We start from the raw sequence: 16,765 nt of genomic DNA, 5'->3' as shown, positions 1-16,765 counted from the left end.
GACTCCATTAAAACACAAAGTCTGTTGTGTTTCTACAGTAGCAATGAACTATCAGAAAGAGAAATGAAGAAAATAATCCCATTTACAACTGCATCAAAAAGAATAAAATACTTAGGAATAAATTTAATCAGGAAGGTGAAAAACCTATATATTGAAAACTATAAGACATTAATGAAAGAAATGGAAGAAGACACAGATAAATGGAAAGATAGTCCATGCTCATGGATTGGAAGAATCAATATTGTTAAAATGTCCATACAACCCAAAGCAATCTACAGATCAGTGCAATTCTTATCAAAATCCCAATGGCATTTTTCAAAGGAATAGAAATAATCCAAAATTTGAATGGAATCAAACAAAACAAAACAAACAAAAAACCTGAATAGCCAAAGCAATCTTGAGAAAGAAGAACAAAGCTGGAGGCATCACACTCCCTGACTTTGTATTATAAAGCTATTGTAATTAAAACAGTATGACATTGGCCTAAAAACATACGCATAGATCAGTGGAACAGAATAGAAAGCCCAGAAATAAACCCATGCATATATGGTCAATTAACATATGACAAAGTTACCAAGAATATGTAATGGGGAAAGGATAGTCTCTTCAGTAAATGGTGTTGGGGAAGCTGTCTTCCACCATAAACAAAAATTAACTCAAAGGGATTAAAGACTGGAATGTAAAACCTGAAACCATAAAACTACTAGAAGGAAAAATACAGGCAGTAAGCTCCTTGACATAGGTCTGGTGATGATTTTTTGAATCTGACACCAAAAGCAAAAATAAATAAGTGGGACTATATCATCCTAAAAAGCTTCTGCACAGCAAAGGAGACCATCAACAAAATGAAAAGGCAACCTACTGAACAGGAGATAATACATATCTGATAAGGAGGTAATATCCAAAGTCTATAAAGATACAACTCATACAACTCAATAGCAAAGAAAAAATCCAATTAAAAAGTGGTAGAAGATTTGAATAGACATTTTTCAATAGAAGACATACAGAAGATAAACAGGTACATGAAAAGATGCTTAACAGCGTTAATCATCAGGGAAGTGCAAATCAAAACCACAATGAGATATCAAAAGCTCACACCTGTCAGAACGTCTGTTATCAAAAAGACAAGAAATAACAAGTATTGGTGAGGTTGTGGAGAAAAGGGAACCCTTGTACACTGCTGGTGGGAATGTAAATTGGTGCAGCCACTGTGGAAAACAGTATGAAGATTCCTCAAAAAATTAAAAATAGACACTGTATAGTACAGCAATTCTACTTCGGAGTATTTATCCAAAGAAAATGAAAACACTCAAAAAGACATATGCACCCCCATGTTTATTGCAGCATTATTTACAAAAACCAAGATACGGAAACAGCCTAGGTGTCTATCAATGGATGGATGGATAAAGAAAATGTGGTATATATACAATGGAATATTATGCACCCATGAGAAAGAATGACATCTTACCATTTGTGAAAAGATGGATTGAACTTGAGGGCATTATGCTAAGTGAAATAATACAGAAAAAGACAAATACTGTATGATCTCTCTTACATGTGGATCTTTAAGGGAAAAAAAATGAAAAAACAAGTTCATAGATATAGAGAGCAGATTAATGGTTGCCAGAGGTGGGAATAGGGGACAAATGGGTGAGGAGGGTCAAAAGGTTAAAAAAAAAAAAAGATGTAAACCAGGCATATATATGCATATTTATATATACACATATTTTTATATATACTAATGTATATGACATAGGTATATAATATATATAAAAACACAGATGCGTACCTTTTATTTCTAAAATAATGGAAACAAAATATCACTTTCTAAATCTTTTATGTGAAACCAAATATTAGCATATTCTTAGAAGTTTGCATTAAAAAAATTAATACCAAAAGCTAAGAATACCATCTGTGACTTATTTTTTCCCAGCTCTACATTTATAAGCAGGGTACAAAATATTGGTTTAGCTAATTACAATGTAATAAAAAAATTTTAATTAAAAAATAAAATGTATGCTATTTCTAAAATCATATTAAAATTATTTAAAAAAATTTTGTTAACGCCCAAGTAGTATTGTGAATTTTACTAACTTAAAATTATTTTTCAGATCCAGATCCCTAAAATGCCAAAGTAACAGAGTGACTTATTAAGTTTTTTAAATCTGATGACGTGTAAAACAGACACAGAAAATGATAGGAGTGAAAATTGTAGGATACCTAAGCTAATGGAAAAAAATTTCAAAGTTGTTGAACAACTAGTCATTGAAGAAACACCATCATGGTTAGCAAAGGAGGTAGATAACCTTGTGCTTCCAGATTGTTGGAACGAAAAGACAAGTGTTTATGTTTTCAGAGCAGTACAAATTGCTTGAAATAAAAGAACATAAACTAATATATAAGGATTGTTTGATATTTCAGTGTTAGGGAGGGAGAGAAGAAAAGCATGTTCATATGTCCAAGGAATAGAGGGCATATGGAGTAACCCCAAATGGTACTAATAAAACTACTAGGCACACTTTTCTGAAAAAAAAAAAATTAAGGAATATGATTTTTCCTAAAGACTACTAAAATTCACGATTTGTTAAAAGAATCAACTAATGACTCAATTTCCAATTTAATGTATAAACTAAATTAAAAAAATATTGATACTATCATAGATGTTTTTAATACTCTTCACAGTTTAGTAAAACATAGTAGACCTTTATCTGATAGTGAGGGCAGCAATAAAGTTGAAAGAGGAGAATGGAATAGACACAATTGTTTACATGCAACAAGAACAGCAGACCATATTGCAAAAGAAATTATATGAAGATATTTAAGAATATTATAGAAGAGAATGCCAAATAGGTACTATAATTGATCAGGCATCTACACGTTTGAAGAAAAGAGCCTAGTGATTTATCTGCAGTGCACAGTTGAATCAATTTCTGTATTGGTAATTGTATTTGTTGCTTGTGTCAGCCACAACAGAGTGTATTTCTAATACATTATTGTCTACTTTAAATGATTGTGGCCTTGATAATATTTGAAAGCAAACTTAATTGCATTTTGTTCTAATGGTGCTTGTACAATAGTGGAAAGGAAGTCTGGAATAGCTGCAAATTTGTTAGAAAATTTTCCTGAAGCCATTATTTGGCACTAAGTCATCAATTGCAATTCAGTATCTGAAATGGAAGTCAATTGTTTAAAAATATTCTGGATAAAATTTATTCTATTTATCACCAATCTAACAAAAATAAAATTGATTGGAAATTGTAGCTAAAGAACTTGAAATTGAGATTATTAAAACTGGTCTATAACACCACATTGTAAATCAACTACAATTAAAAAAAAACCTGATCTAGTACTGAGATTGAGATGGGTGGCATGTAGTTTACAAACTGCCACTGCTGTATGTCAGGCATATACTTCATCATATATACATTTTTCTCATTCTTTTTATTCTGGTTTGGCAAAGAGATTAGCTAAGATTACTTTCTTACAAGACCTTGTTTGTTTGTTTTGAATTTTATTTTATTATTATTTTTTATACAGCAGGTTCTTATTTGTTATCTATTTTATACATATTAGTGTATACATGTCAATCCCTATCTCCCAATTCATCACACCACCATCCCCACCACCCCCCACTCTCCCCTCTTGGTGTCTGTACGTTTGCTCTCTACATCTGTCTCTATTTCTGCCTTGCAAACTGGTTCATCTGTACCATTTTTCTAGATTCCACATATATGCGTTAATATACGATATTTGTTTTTCTCTTTCTGACTTACTTCACTCTGTATGACAGTCTAGGTCCATCCACGTCTCTACAAATGACCCACTTTTGTTCCTTTTTATGACTGAGTAATATTCCATTGTATATATGTGCCACATCTTCTTTATTCATTCATCTGTCGATGGGCATTTAGGTTGCTTCCATGATCTGGCTATTGTAAATTGGGGTGCATGTGTCTTTTTGAATTATGGTTTTCTCTGGGTATATGCCCAGTAGTGGGATTGTTGGGTCATATGGTGATTCTATTTTTAGTTTTTTAAGGAACCTCCATACTGTTCTCCATAGTGGCTGTATCAATTTACATTACCACCAACAGTGCAAGAGGGTTCCCTTTTCTGCACACTCTCTCCAGCATTTGTTGTTTGTAGATTTTCTGATGATGCCCATTCTAACTGGTGTGAGGTGATACCTCATTGTAGTTTTGATTTGGATTTCTCTAATAATTAGTGATGTTGAGCAGCTTTTCATGCACCTCTTGGGTATCTGTATGTCGTCTTTGGAGAAATGACAAAACCTTGTTTTTTAAAATTTATCTTTGGCTGCATTGGGTCTTCGTTGCTGTGTGTGGGCTTTCTCTAGTTGCGGCGAGCAGGGCTACTCTTCATTGCAGTGTGTGGACTTCTCATTGTGGTGGCTTTTGTTGCGGAGCACGGACTCTAGGTGCACAGGCTTCAGTAGTTGTGGCACGTGAGCTCAGTAGTTGTGGCTCGGGCTCTAGAGCGCAGGCTCAGTAGTTGTAGTGCATGGGCTTAGTTGCTCCGTGGCATGTGGGATCTTCCCGGACCAGGGCTTGAACCTGTGTCCCCTGCATTGGCAGGTGGATTCTTAACCACTGCAGCACCAGGGAAGCCCAAGACCTTGTTTTAATGATTGATATTCTTTGAAATTTTTCATTACTTTCAATTGCATTGCAATGAAGATCAACTACTAGTCAGAAAGTTAAAAAAAATTAAGTGTGTCATAAAAGCTTTAGAAAATTTAAAATTGGTATTAGAAAGCATGAATCTCATGTCAGAGATTTAAGTCAGATAAGTTTAAAGACATTCCATTTATTTTTTTCAACTTTTTTTTTTTTTTTTGACTGCACTTCATGGCCTGTGGGATCCTAGTTCCCCCACCAGGGATCGAACCCACACCCCCTGCTCTGGAAGCACAGAGCCTTAACCACTGTACCGCCAGGGAAGTCCCAAGACATTCCATTTATTAAAAATAAATTTGAAGCTCTGCCTAGAAATGTGTTACTAAAAAGTAATGAATTTATGTCTTTTATTAGAAACAAAGCATTTTGAATTATTTTGATTTATTAGAACCATCTCCTTGGCCTTGTGAGGAACTAACTTCACAGTGGATCGCTGGTAGGGGGAAATTGTATTATTTAAGTGAAATTTTAAACATGAACTTTTCAGGGATTTGTAGATAATAATGTAGAATTAAACAATGTTACACTCCCTGCAACTATTCAAAAAGCTAAAAAAAACCCCCACTATTGCAGTCAATAGTGCTAAAGCTGAAAAAAGCTTCATTTTAATGAATTTGTACCAGGTGAGAAATGGTAGTTCAGTAGTAGGTCATGTATCAAATTTAATGACAAGAAATTTATTGGGAAAAGAGTTAGCAGATTGGGATCATCAAATGATGGTTATACCATGACCCTTTGCTTTTCTCCTGTGTTGGGTCCTTCGTTTCTTCACTCCTGATTTCTCAACATTTGCACCACTGACATTAATTATTTATTCTTTATTGTGAGGCACTATCCATATTCATATGTGTAACTAATTCATTTTTAAATGCTTTGAAGTATTCCATTGAAACATATATCACTGCTGGATATTTTCATTATTTCCATTTTTTCACTTTATAAACAGTGTTAAAAGGACATCCTTGTACTTATATGCTAGAATTGCTAGGTATATGCCTCCAGTTTATCCTTCCATCTGTAGTGTGAGATCTCATTTCTCTACATCCTTGCCAAAAGTTGGTATTAACAGACATAAATCTTTGCCAGTTTGATGGGTATGGAATGACAGTATCATTGGTTTAATTTGTACTTGTCTAATTGATAACAAGAATAAATATGTTTTTTCATGCTTATTGGCCATTTGAATTTCTTTGCTGTGAATTGCTTCTTCAAATCCTTTGTTCATTTTCCTCCTAGCTTATTTGCTGTGGTTATCTTTCTGTAGTTCCCCCTGGCACTTCTGCATTGGTGTACGTATTTTCCATTGCATAAATACAATCTTTATCTTGTTTCCCTTAACTTCATTCAGCTTCTTCTAAGTAAAAGTCATTCATTTTTTCATTCAATAAATGTTTATTGAGTGCCTATAATATGCTAGGTACAGTGCCAAGCACTGGGGAATTCACTGGAGAACAAGACAGTGATTCAGTGGGTTAGGGTTAGTTAATAAATTAATAGAATACTTTAGGTAAGTATGTGATTGGGAAAAATATAGGAGGCTGTTATAGCCCTTAGAAAGGTTTGGGACTCAAAAGTCTTCCTAGTGGAATTTATGTCTAAACTGAATGGTAAATAAGAATTAGCAAGGCAGAGGGTTGTGTGTGTTTGGTTCACTGGAAGGATAGATAGATTGGATGGGATCAACTGGGAAGAACAAAGCATAGTTGGGATATGCTTTCTTTAGAAATGGGGAAATGTTCAATATAGCTTAACCCTAGAATACAGGAAGTAGTAGTCACATGAAACCAGAAAGGTAAGCAGGGCCCAGATTTTACAGGGCATTGGAAGACATGTTAAGGAGTTTGAACTCCACTGTAGGAGTACTGGGGAGCCATTAAACATTGTGCCTTAAAGTACAGATTACCTACATCAGAATCACGTACAAGTCGTATTAAAATTGCCCACTCCTATATGCTACCCCAAACCTATTGAACCAAAATCACTGGGGTAGGGATTTCCCTGCGGTCCAGTTGTTAGGACTCCGCGCTTCCACTGCAGTGGGCATGGGTTTGATCCCTGGTCAGGAAACTAAGATCCTGCATGCCGTGGGGCCCGGCCAAAGAAATAAAAATAATAAAAAGTTAAAATCACTAGGGTAAAGTTCCCAAATCTATGTTTGTTTGTTTGTTTTTTAACAACAATGCCAAGTAATTTCTTAGGCGTATTGAAGTTTGTACAGAGACCAGGGAGTGATATGATCAGATGCATATTTGGTTGCAACATGAAGAACAGTTTAGAAGGTGGCAAAACTGGAGGCTAGGAGACCCATTAGGTGACTGTTGGAATAATCTAGGTAAGAGAAGTTGATGACCTGAACTAGATTGGGATTGGAGTTGGAGAAAAGTAGATGAACGAGAGAGATGTGAATGTCATTATTTGGAAGATGAATTGTCAAGACTTGATGGTTTGCTTGGATATGGAGGTAACATGCAGCTGCGTGAATGCTGGTGCTATTTCCTGATCTGGAGAGAATGCAGGAAAACTAGCAAGCTCCTTATGGTAGTGGTGGAAGAGTAGAAAGGAGAAACCAAGTTCAACTGTGGGCCTGTTAATTTTAACGGAGGAACACAACATTGTAAAAGCAACTATACTCCAATAAAAATTAATTTAAAAAATTTAATGGGGGACTTAAAACGAGAGATATCCAGTAGGCAACTAGAGGATAGTTCAATAGTCGCTAAGAGAAATATCTGGCTGTAAGATACAGCTATAGCAGAGGCAGATTTGCTGTGAAACTGATGAAGTTACTCCAGGTCTCTTTTGCAAAGTCTCCTTTCAAGGCTCTGAGACAGGCGCTAAGCATTCTATATTTGAAGAGCTATATTAATTTTCTTAAGTTGTGTGAACTTAATTTCCCGATTGTGTAAGCTTTAGGCCTCAGAAAACCTTGGATCTGTTTCTGAGCTATATAGGTCAAAATTATCAGTGTACATGATGGTAACGAAGTACCCTGAGAAGACGAGATTGCCTTAGGAGAATGTATAGAGTAAAAAACAACAGAGATCTTAATATGTTACACATTGTTTTCCAGGAATAACTATTATTTTAAATTAGGTATAGAGAAAAATCAGGGGAAAAAAATCTTAAAAAACAATGTAAAAAAGTTTGTAGTCGTATGATACACTATGATTTAATTGAACTTAAAAGCTTTATATATTTAAAGTATTATATAAATTTGCCTTTTTGGGTAGGCCCATAAGGAATCATTTTGATAACTGTGAATGAAAAAATTAAACTCTCAAGAGTAGTTTTTTTCTAAATCTTAAAAGAAGGATGAAGATTTAAGTTAAATATTGTGGTTCTTATCTAAATACTTTTCGAATCACATAAATATCTACTATTTAATGTGTAATAGATCATATCTATATATATCACATATAATATTGGTTTGGCCAAAGAGTTTATTCAATTTTTTCCATAAGATGGCTCTAGTAGCACTTAGTTGTCTTTAACTTCATTCGAAACAATTTTGTTAGACTGTATTGTGACAGCTGTCATATCAGCGTGCATAAAAAAAAAAAATCAAAATTGGTGAATTTTTGTGGAGCTATTTTAACATTGAAGATGGAAGAAAAAAGCAATATTTTTGGCATATTATGCTTTATTATTTCAAGAAAGGTCAAAATGCAACTGAAATGCAAAAAAAAAAAAATGTTTGTGCAGTGTATGGAGAAGGTACTGTGACTGATCGAACATGTCAAAAGTGGTTTGCAAAGTTCCGTGCTGGAGATTTCTCACTGGATGATGCTCCACGGTCGGGTGGACCAGTTTAAGTTGATAGCGATCAAATCGAGACATTAATTGAGAACAGTCAACTTTAAACCATGCGGGAGATAGCTGACATACTCAAAATATCCAAATCAAGCATTGAAAATCATTTGCACCAGCTTGGTTATTGCTTTGATGTTTGGGTTCCACATAAGTTAAGCGAAAAAAACCTTCTTGACCGTATTTCCTCATGCGATTCTCAACTGAAATGTAATGAAAATGTTCCGTTTTTAAAACAAATTGTGACGGGTGATGACAAGTGGATACTGTACAATAATGTGGAACGGAAGAGATCGTGGGGCAAGTGAAATGAACCACCACCAACCACACCAAAGGCCTGTCTTTATTCAAAGAAGGTGATGTGTATATGGTGGGATTGGAAGGGAGTCCTCTATTATGAGCTCCTTCTGGAAAACTGAACAATTAATTCCAACAAGAGCTGCTCCCAATTAGACCAACTGAAAACAGCCCTTGACGAAAAGCGTCTGGAATTAGTCAACAGAAAACACATAATCTTCCATCAGGATAACGCAAAACCGCATGTTTCTTTGATGACCAGGCAAAAACGGTTACAGCTTGGCTGGGAAGTTCTGATTCATCCACCGTATTCACCAGACATTGCACCTTTGGAATTCCATTTATTTCGGTCTTTACACAATTCTCTTAATGGAAAAAATTTCAATTCCATGGAAGACTGTAAAAGAGAGTTCTTTGCTCAAAAAGATTAAAAGTTTTGGGAAGATGGAGTTATGAAGTTGCCTGAAAAATGGCAGAAGGTAGTGGAACAAAAGGGTGAATACGTTGTTCAACAAAGTTCTTGGTGAGGAACTTCCCTGGTGGTCCAGTGGTTAAGGCTCTGTGCTTCCACTGTAGGGGGGCTGGGTTCAATCCCTGGTCGCGGAACTAGATCCTGCATGCATGCCACAACTAAGAGTTTGCATGCCCAACTAAAGATCCTGCATGCCGCAACTAAAAGATCCCAGGTGCTGCAACTAAGACCCGGTGCAGCCTAAATAAATATTTTAAAAAATAATAAAGTTCTTGGTGAAAATGAAAAATGTGCCTTTCATTTTTACTTGAAAACTGAAGGCACTTTTTTGCCAACCCAATATATAGATAAGTGTATCATTTACTCTTTTCTCAAAAAAAAATCTATTCTAGTTCAATCAATGGCCTTCTCATCTTCATTCTTAAAAATTGTCAAGGAAAGGAAATCTTTATAAATTTATTTATTTAATTTATTTTTGGTTGCATTGAGTCTTTGTTGCTGCGTGCAGGCTTTCTCTAGTTGTGCAGAGCAGGGGCTACTCTTCGTTGAGGTGCGTGTGCTTCTCACTGAGGTGGCTTCTCTTCTTGTGGAGCACGGGCTCTAGGTGCGCGGGCTTCAGTAATTGTGGCATGTGGGCTCAGTAGTTGTGGCTCGCGGGCTCTAGAACGCAGGCTCAGTAGTTGTGACGCACGGGCTTAGTTGCTCCGTGGCATGGGGGATCTTCCCGGACCAGGGATCGAACCCATGTCCCCTGCATTGGCAGGCGGATTTTTAACCACTGTGCCACCAGGGAAGTCCCAGGAAAGGAAATCTTCAATAATGTCCCATGATCAGAAATCCCTTATGTCTAATCTAAATCTCTGATTCTCATGCAGGAAGAGGACCATTTTTTAAAAATCAGCTTTATTGGGCTTCCCTGGTGGCGCAGTGGTTGAGAGTCCGCCTGCCGATACAGAGGACACGGGTTCGTGCCCCGGTCCAGGAGGATCCCACATGCCGTGGAGCGGCTAGGCCCGTGAGCCATGGCCGCTGAGCCTGCGCGACCGGAGCCTGTGCTCCGCAACGGGAGAGGCCACAACAGTGAGAGGCCCGCGAACCGCCCCCCCACAAAAAAAAATCAGCTTCATTGAGGTATGTTTTACATACATTAAAATTCATCAATTTTAAGTGTACATTTCATTGTGTTTTTGACAAATGTGTACAGCAGTGCAACCACCATGACAATCCAGATATATAATATTTCTGTCACCCTCAAATGTTCCCTGTGCCCCTTTGCCATCAGTCTCCCCCACAATCTCTCACCCCTGCCCCCGGCAACCACTAATCTGTTTTCTGTCATTGCAATTTTGACTTCACCAGAATTTCATATAAATGTCTATAGTCTTTTGTGTCCATCTCTGGCTTCTTTCACTTAACACAATGCTTTTGAGATTATCCATGTTGTATCAGTAGTTCATTCCTTTTTAATGCTAAGTAGTATATTCCATTGTATGGATATATCACAATTTATTGATTCACCAGTTGATGGACATTTCAGTTGTTTCTAGTTGGGGCTATTATGAAGAAAGCTGCTATGAATGTTTACATACCAGTTATATACCAGTTCATATTGACATCTGTTTTCATTTCTCTTGGGCAAATACTCAGGAGTAGGATTGCTTAGGAGTGAGTTGCATTGCAATGTGCATTTAACTTTTTAAAAAACTGCCAGACTTTTCCAAAGTGAATGTAATATTTTGCATTCCCACCAGCAATGTGTTAGTTCTAGTTGCTCCCCATTCTCTGCTGCACTTAGTATTGTTAGTCTTTTTAATTATAGTGATTCTAGTGGGTGTAGTGATATCTCGTGGTTAATTTGCATTTCCCTAATAACTAATGATGTGAATCTTTTCATGTGCTTATTTTCATTTCATATATCTTTGTTGATGGAGTATCTGTTCAAATCTTTTGCCCATTTATTAATTGGATTATTTGTCTTACTGAGTTGTAAAAATTATTATATATTCTGGATACAAGTCTTTTATCAGATACATGCTTTGAAAGTATTTTCTCCCAGTCTGTGGCTTATTTCTTTTTCTTTTTTTAAAAATTAATTTATTTATTTATTTTTGGCTGCGTTAGGTCTTCGTTGCTGCCCGCGGGCTTTCTCTAGTTGTGGTGAGCAGGAGCCACTCTTCATTGTAGTGCGTGGGCTTCTCATTGTGGTCGTTTCTCTTGTTGTGGAGCACGGGCTCTAGGCACGTGGGCTTAGTAGTTGTGGCTCGCAGGCTCTAGAGCACAGGCTCAGTAGTTGTGGTGCACGGGCTTAGTTGCTCCGCGGTATGTGGGATCTTCCCAGACCAGAGCATGAACCTGTGTCCCCTGCACTGGCAGGTGGATTCTTAACCACTGTGCCATCAGGGAAGTCCACTGTGGCTTATTTCTTAATTTTTCTTAAGTGTCTTTCAAAAAGCAGAAGATTTTTTTTCTTTTTGGCTTTTTTTTTTACTTGTCATACCTTTTATTTTTTAATTGAAATATTGTTGATTTACAATATTATATAAGTTGCAGGTGTACAACATAATGATTCATGATTTTTAAAGGTTATACTCCATTTATAGTTATTATAAAATATTGGCTATATTCCCTGTGCTGTACAATATATCCTTGTAGCTTATTTATTTTATACACAGTAGTTTTTAGCTCTTAATCCCCTACCCCTATCCTTCCCCTCTCCGCTTCCCTCTTCCCACTGGTAACCACTAGTTTGTTCTCTCTGAGTCTGTTTCTTTTTTGTTATATTCACTAGTTTGTTTTATTTTTTAGATTCCACATATAAGTGGTAACATAAAGTATTTGTCTTTCTCTGTCTGACTTATTTCACTAAGCATAGTAACTTCCAAGTCCATACATGTTGTTGCAAATCGCGAAATTTCATTCTTTGTTATGGCTGAGTAGTATTCCATTATATGTATATGTGTGTGTATATATATATATACACACACACACACACCCCCCACATCTTCTTTATCTTTTCATCTGTTAATGAACACTTAGGTTGCTTCCATATCCTGGTTATTGTAAAGCTGCTATGAATGTTGGGGTGCATGTATCTTTTCAAATTAGTGTTTTTGTTTTCTTTGGATGTATACGCAGAAGTGGAATTGCTAGATAATGTGGTAGTTCTATTTTTAGTTTTTTGAGGCACCTCCATACTGTTTTTCACAGTGGCTATACCAATTTACATTCCCACCAACAGTGCAAGAGGGTTCCCTTTTCTCTACATCCTGACCAACATTTGTTATTTGTGGTCTTTTTGATAATAGCCATTCTGACAGGTGTGAGGTTATATCTCATTGTGGCTTTGATTTGCATTTCTCTGATGATTAGTGATGTTGAGCATCATTTCATGTGCTATTGTTCATCTGTATGTCTTCTTTGGAAAAATGTGTATTCAGGCCTCCTGCCCATTTTTGGATCAAGTTTTTTTTTTTTTTGATGTTGAATTGTATAAGCTGTTACGTATTTTGGGCATTATCCCCTTATCAGTCATATCATTTACAAATATTTTCTCCCATTCAGTAGGTTGTCTTTTCGTTTTGCTGATGGTTTCCTTTGCTGTGCAAAAGCTTTTAAATTTAATTAGGTCCCATTTGTTTATTTTTGCTCTTGTTTCCTTTGCCTTAGGAGATAGAGCCAAAAAAATGTTGCTGTGATTTATGCCAAAGCCTGTTCTGCCTATGTTTTCTTCCAGAAGTTTTATAATTCCTGGTCTTACGTTTAGGTCTTTCATCCATTTTGAATTTATTTTTGTATATGGTTTGAGAAAATGTTCTAATTTCATTCTTTTACTTGTACCTGTCCAGTTTTTCCAGCATCACCTATTGAAGAGACTGTCTTTTTTCCATTGTATATTCCCAGACAAAAAGAAATAAAAGGAATCCAAACTGGAAAGAAATAAATAAAACTGTCACTGTTTGCAGATAACATGATACTATACATAGAAAATCCTAAAGACACCACCAAAAAACTACTAGAGTTCACCAATGAATTTGGTAAAGTTGCAGAATACAAAATTAATATACAGAAATCTGTTGCATTTCTATGCAGTAACAACGAACTATCAGAAGGAGAAATTAAGGAAACAATTCCATTTACAATTGCATCAAAAAGAATAAAATAGCTAGAATAAACCTACCTAACGAGGTAAAAGACCTGGACTAAGAAAACTATAAGACACTGATGAAAGAAATTGCATATGACACAAACAGATAGAAAGATATACTGTGTTCATGGATTGGAAGAATTAATATTGTTAAAACGACCATATTACTTGAGGCAATCTACAGATTCACCGCAATCCCTGTCAAAATACCAATGGCATTTTTCACAGAACTAGAAAAAATAATTTAAAAATTTGTATAGAAACAGAAAAGACCTGAAAAAGTCAAAACAATCTTGACAGACAAGCACAGAGCTGGAGGTATCACGGTCTCTGACTTCAGACTATACTACAAAAAGCAGAAGTTTTAAGTTTTGATGAAGTACAGTTTATCAGCTTTTTTCTTTTATGGCTTTGTGCTTTTTCAATTCTATCTAAGAAATCTTTGTCTAATCCAAGGTCACAAAGATTTTTGTCTATGTTTTGTAGTTTTAGAAATTTTGTAGTTTCATCTCTTACCTATTCTTTTATGATTCATTTCAAGTTAATTTTTTTGTATATGGTGTGAGGTAAGGGTGAAGGTTTTTCCACATGGATATCTAGATGTTCCAGCACCATTTGTTGAAAAGGTTATCCTTTCCCCCATTCAATTACTTTGGCCCCTTGGTTGAAAATTAAATGAATATATTTGTGTTGGTCTATTTTTGGACATTCTATTATATTCCATTTAACTGTATGTCTATGATAATCTTTTAGTAATGAAAATAATTTATTTTACTTTGGTGGAAAGTATTCTCAAGTTATTCTTAGATATTATGAGAAAGGGCTGAATCCTATACATGTGAAAAATTTTCATTCTCCTCAAACACCTATTACTCTAACTGGAAATGTATATGTGTACTAAAGGATTTTCCCATAAGTACTTCCTAGGATAGTAAGTTATTGTAGGGAATATACATTTTTTTATGTAATAGACGTAATTAGGCATTTTTTGTTTGCTTATAGCTTCATTTTCTCAGAATGTAAAAAAGAGGGTAAAGTAAACTCTTGTCATGTGGAAATCTTTAAAATAACCAAAACTATGTTCTGTTAAGAAAAAAATGAAAAAAATATTGAAAATTTCAAAGAATAAAGCAGAATAAACCTGTTCTTTGGGAATAATAGCAACATAAATACTACAAATCAAGGAAGGGGATTTCCTGACTTCTGCTTCCAAGCAGTTCCAATAAATGAAGGAGGAAGTTATTTTCCTTTTTAAAAAAACTTATTGTTGGCAGGATTAGTGTACTTCCTTTCACTCTTTTAGGACTTTAAATACATATACACTAATGTTACTGAATTTCATAAACCTTTGGGATTTTTGTCAGATTCTTAGTTTGCAGAGTCTTAAATTGTTTCAGTAAAAAGTCACTTTGTTAAAAAAAAAAGTCACTCTGTTGTGGAAAAGTCCAGAGCCAGGGAGATGATGCATTACCAAGAGGAACGGAAACACTCAAACATTAACAATTGACTTGGAGGGTCCCTTGCTCTAGTGAAATAAGCATAGGCTTTGGAACCAGAATACATTTGCATTTAATCTCTTTGACTTCTTAACATGAGTTGGGGGTGGGGGCAAGTTTCCTAACTTCTTTAAGTCTCAGCTTCATCATTGGCAATAATAATACTTGGTTGACATTGTTGTCATGAGGATTAAATTAAATGACCTAGTACTCTGCTTAGCATATACTACACATTCAGTAAATATCAAATCCCTGTCCCTCTTCTCCCAGTCCTTCCTCATATAGGTTGAGAAGTTTTCTGGAGGTAAATTGTATACCCCACATCAGAAGCTGATCTGTTTGTTCTTCCTTATTTTTTTGGTAACAGACTGACAGAAGTTTGAAAATTACTGGGGAACAGGAGAACAGATGAGCTCAGGGATCAGACTCTAGGATAAGAAACTAGTTCAGCAGGAAGTTTGCACTGTCAGCCCCTTAAGGATCATATGCTCAAGGTGTCTAATCCCATCTCACATGTTTAATACCTCAAATGTCACTTGATGGTAGAAGACTCTCTAGGGAATTCTGTGAGAACAGTACCCAGCTGTAGTGGAAAGCTGACCTGAGAGCACCTTTTAGTCTTTCTCTATCCTTCTTTGTCCTAATGTAATTTAATTATGTCCTCTCTTGCTTCAGCTTTTAAATTCAAAGACACTTATTATTAGAGTTTGTTACCTTAAATTACCAGATTCTGGCCCTCGTCATCTCCTCCCACCTTGATCCTATGAAAGAGACAGTGGCACTGCCTAATTTAAGTTGCTTTTGGTTCCTCTTCCCTGCTTCCCCACACACCTGCCCTTTCACAATTAATTTCATTTCTAAAGGCAGGAAAAAACTTTTCAAAATGCCCCAGCTACTTATTGTGAAGACCTCCATATCCCTATAGCAAACAACAGATCCTCAATTATGTGTGCAGATACCTTAATGTACTTTTTTTGGGGATATTGCAGAAAAATTATCAATTTTTATTTTGAGAATATCTGCCAAAACTCAAAACACTCCCAATCAGTTAGACTGATTACACTAACTTACTGTTATGTCTGTATCACTATTCCAATTCTAATGAAGAACAAAATGAAGATTAGACTTTCTATATTGTTTACTCACTGTATTAGACCTTGAGAATATAAAAAGTACAAGATTTGGACTTCATACTTAAGTCACAGGGAAGGCAAGCTAAGATTAGAATTCAAAGGCCCTGGGCTTCCCTGGTGGCGCAGTGGTTGAGAGTCCGCCTGCCGGTGCAGGGGACACGGGTTCGTGCCCTGGTCCGGGAAGATCCCACATGCCGCGGAGCGGCTGGGCCCGTGAGCCATGGCCGCTGAGCCTGCTCATCCGGAGCCTGTGCTCTGCAGTGGGAGAGGCCACAACAGTGAAAAGCCCGCGTACCGCAAAAAAACAAACAACAAAAAAAAAACAAAAACAAAAAAAGAATTCAAAGGCCCTAATTCTGTTTTCTGGCATGTACAGAAATTCTATTGTATAGTGCATTGGATTTATCTCAAGCATAAAAATACGCAGAGCTCTTCCTCTGATTCTATATATAAGATATATTCACATATATGTACATATATTTAACTTAGACTATAACACCTATCAAATAATATTTCACACTAATTGGTTGACTTCCAAAAGCTCATTCTTTTCTCTGCTCCTTTTATTCATGCATAGATTTGAGCCTGCTCAGATATATGTACAAACTTTTTTACACTTTCTGTTACAATATCACTCAGATGTAGCAACATCATGAGTAAGAAAAACACTCAGTCATTAAACACTCTTTTCTGGAAAGAGTTCTTGTTAGAAGAAATAA

General features: G+C 35.9%; 1 pseudogene; it reads left to right on the top strand.

Moving 5' to 3' along the window:
- The first annotated feature begins 2,126 nt into the window (after positions 1-2,126).
- LOC138842856 (E3 SUMO-protein ligase KIAA1586-like) overlaps positions 2,127-16,765 on the top strand; it is a 53,794-nt pseudogene continuing 39,155 nt past the window's right edge.

The sequence above is a fragment of the Globicephala melas genome, chromosome 10 (genome assembly GCF_963455315.2).
Source record: "Globicephala melas chromosome 10, mGloMel1.2, whole genome shotgun sequence".
NCBI classification, from domain to species: domain Eukaryota; kingdom Metazoa; phylum Chordata; class Mammalia; order Artiodactyla; family Delphinidae; genus Globicephala; species Globicephala melas.
This window is presented reverse-complemented; position numbering and strand designations above follow the sequence as displayed.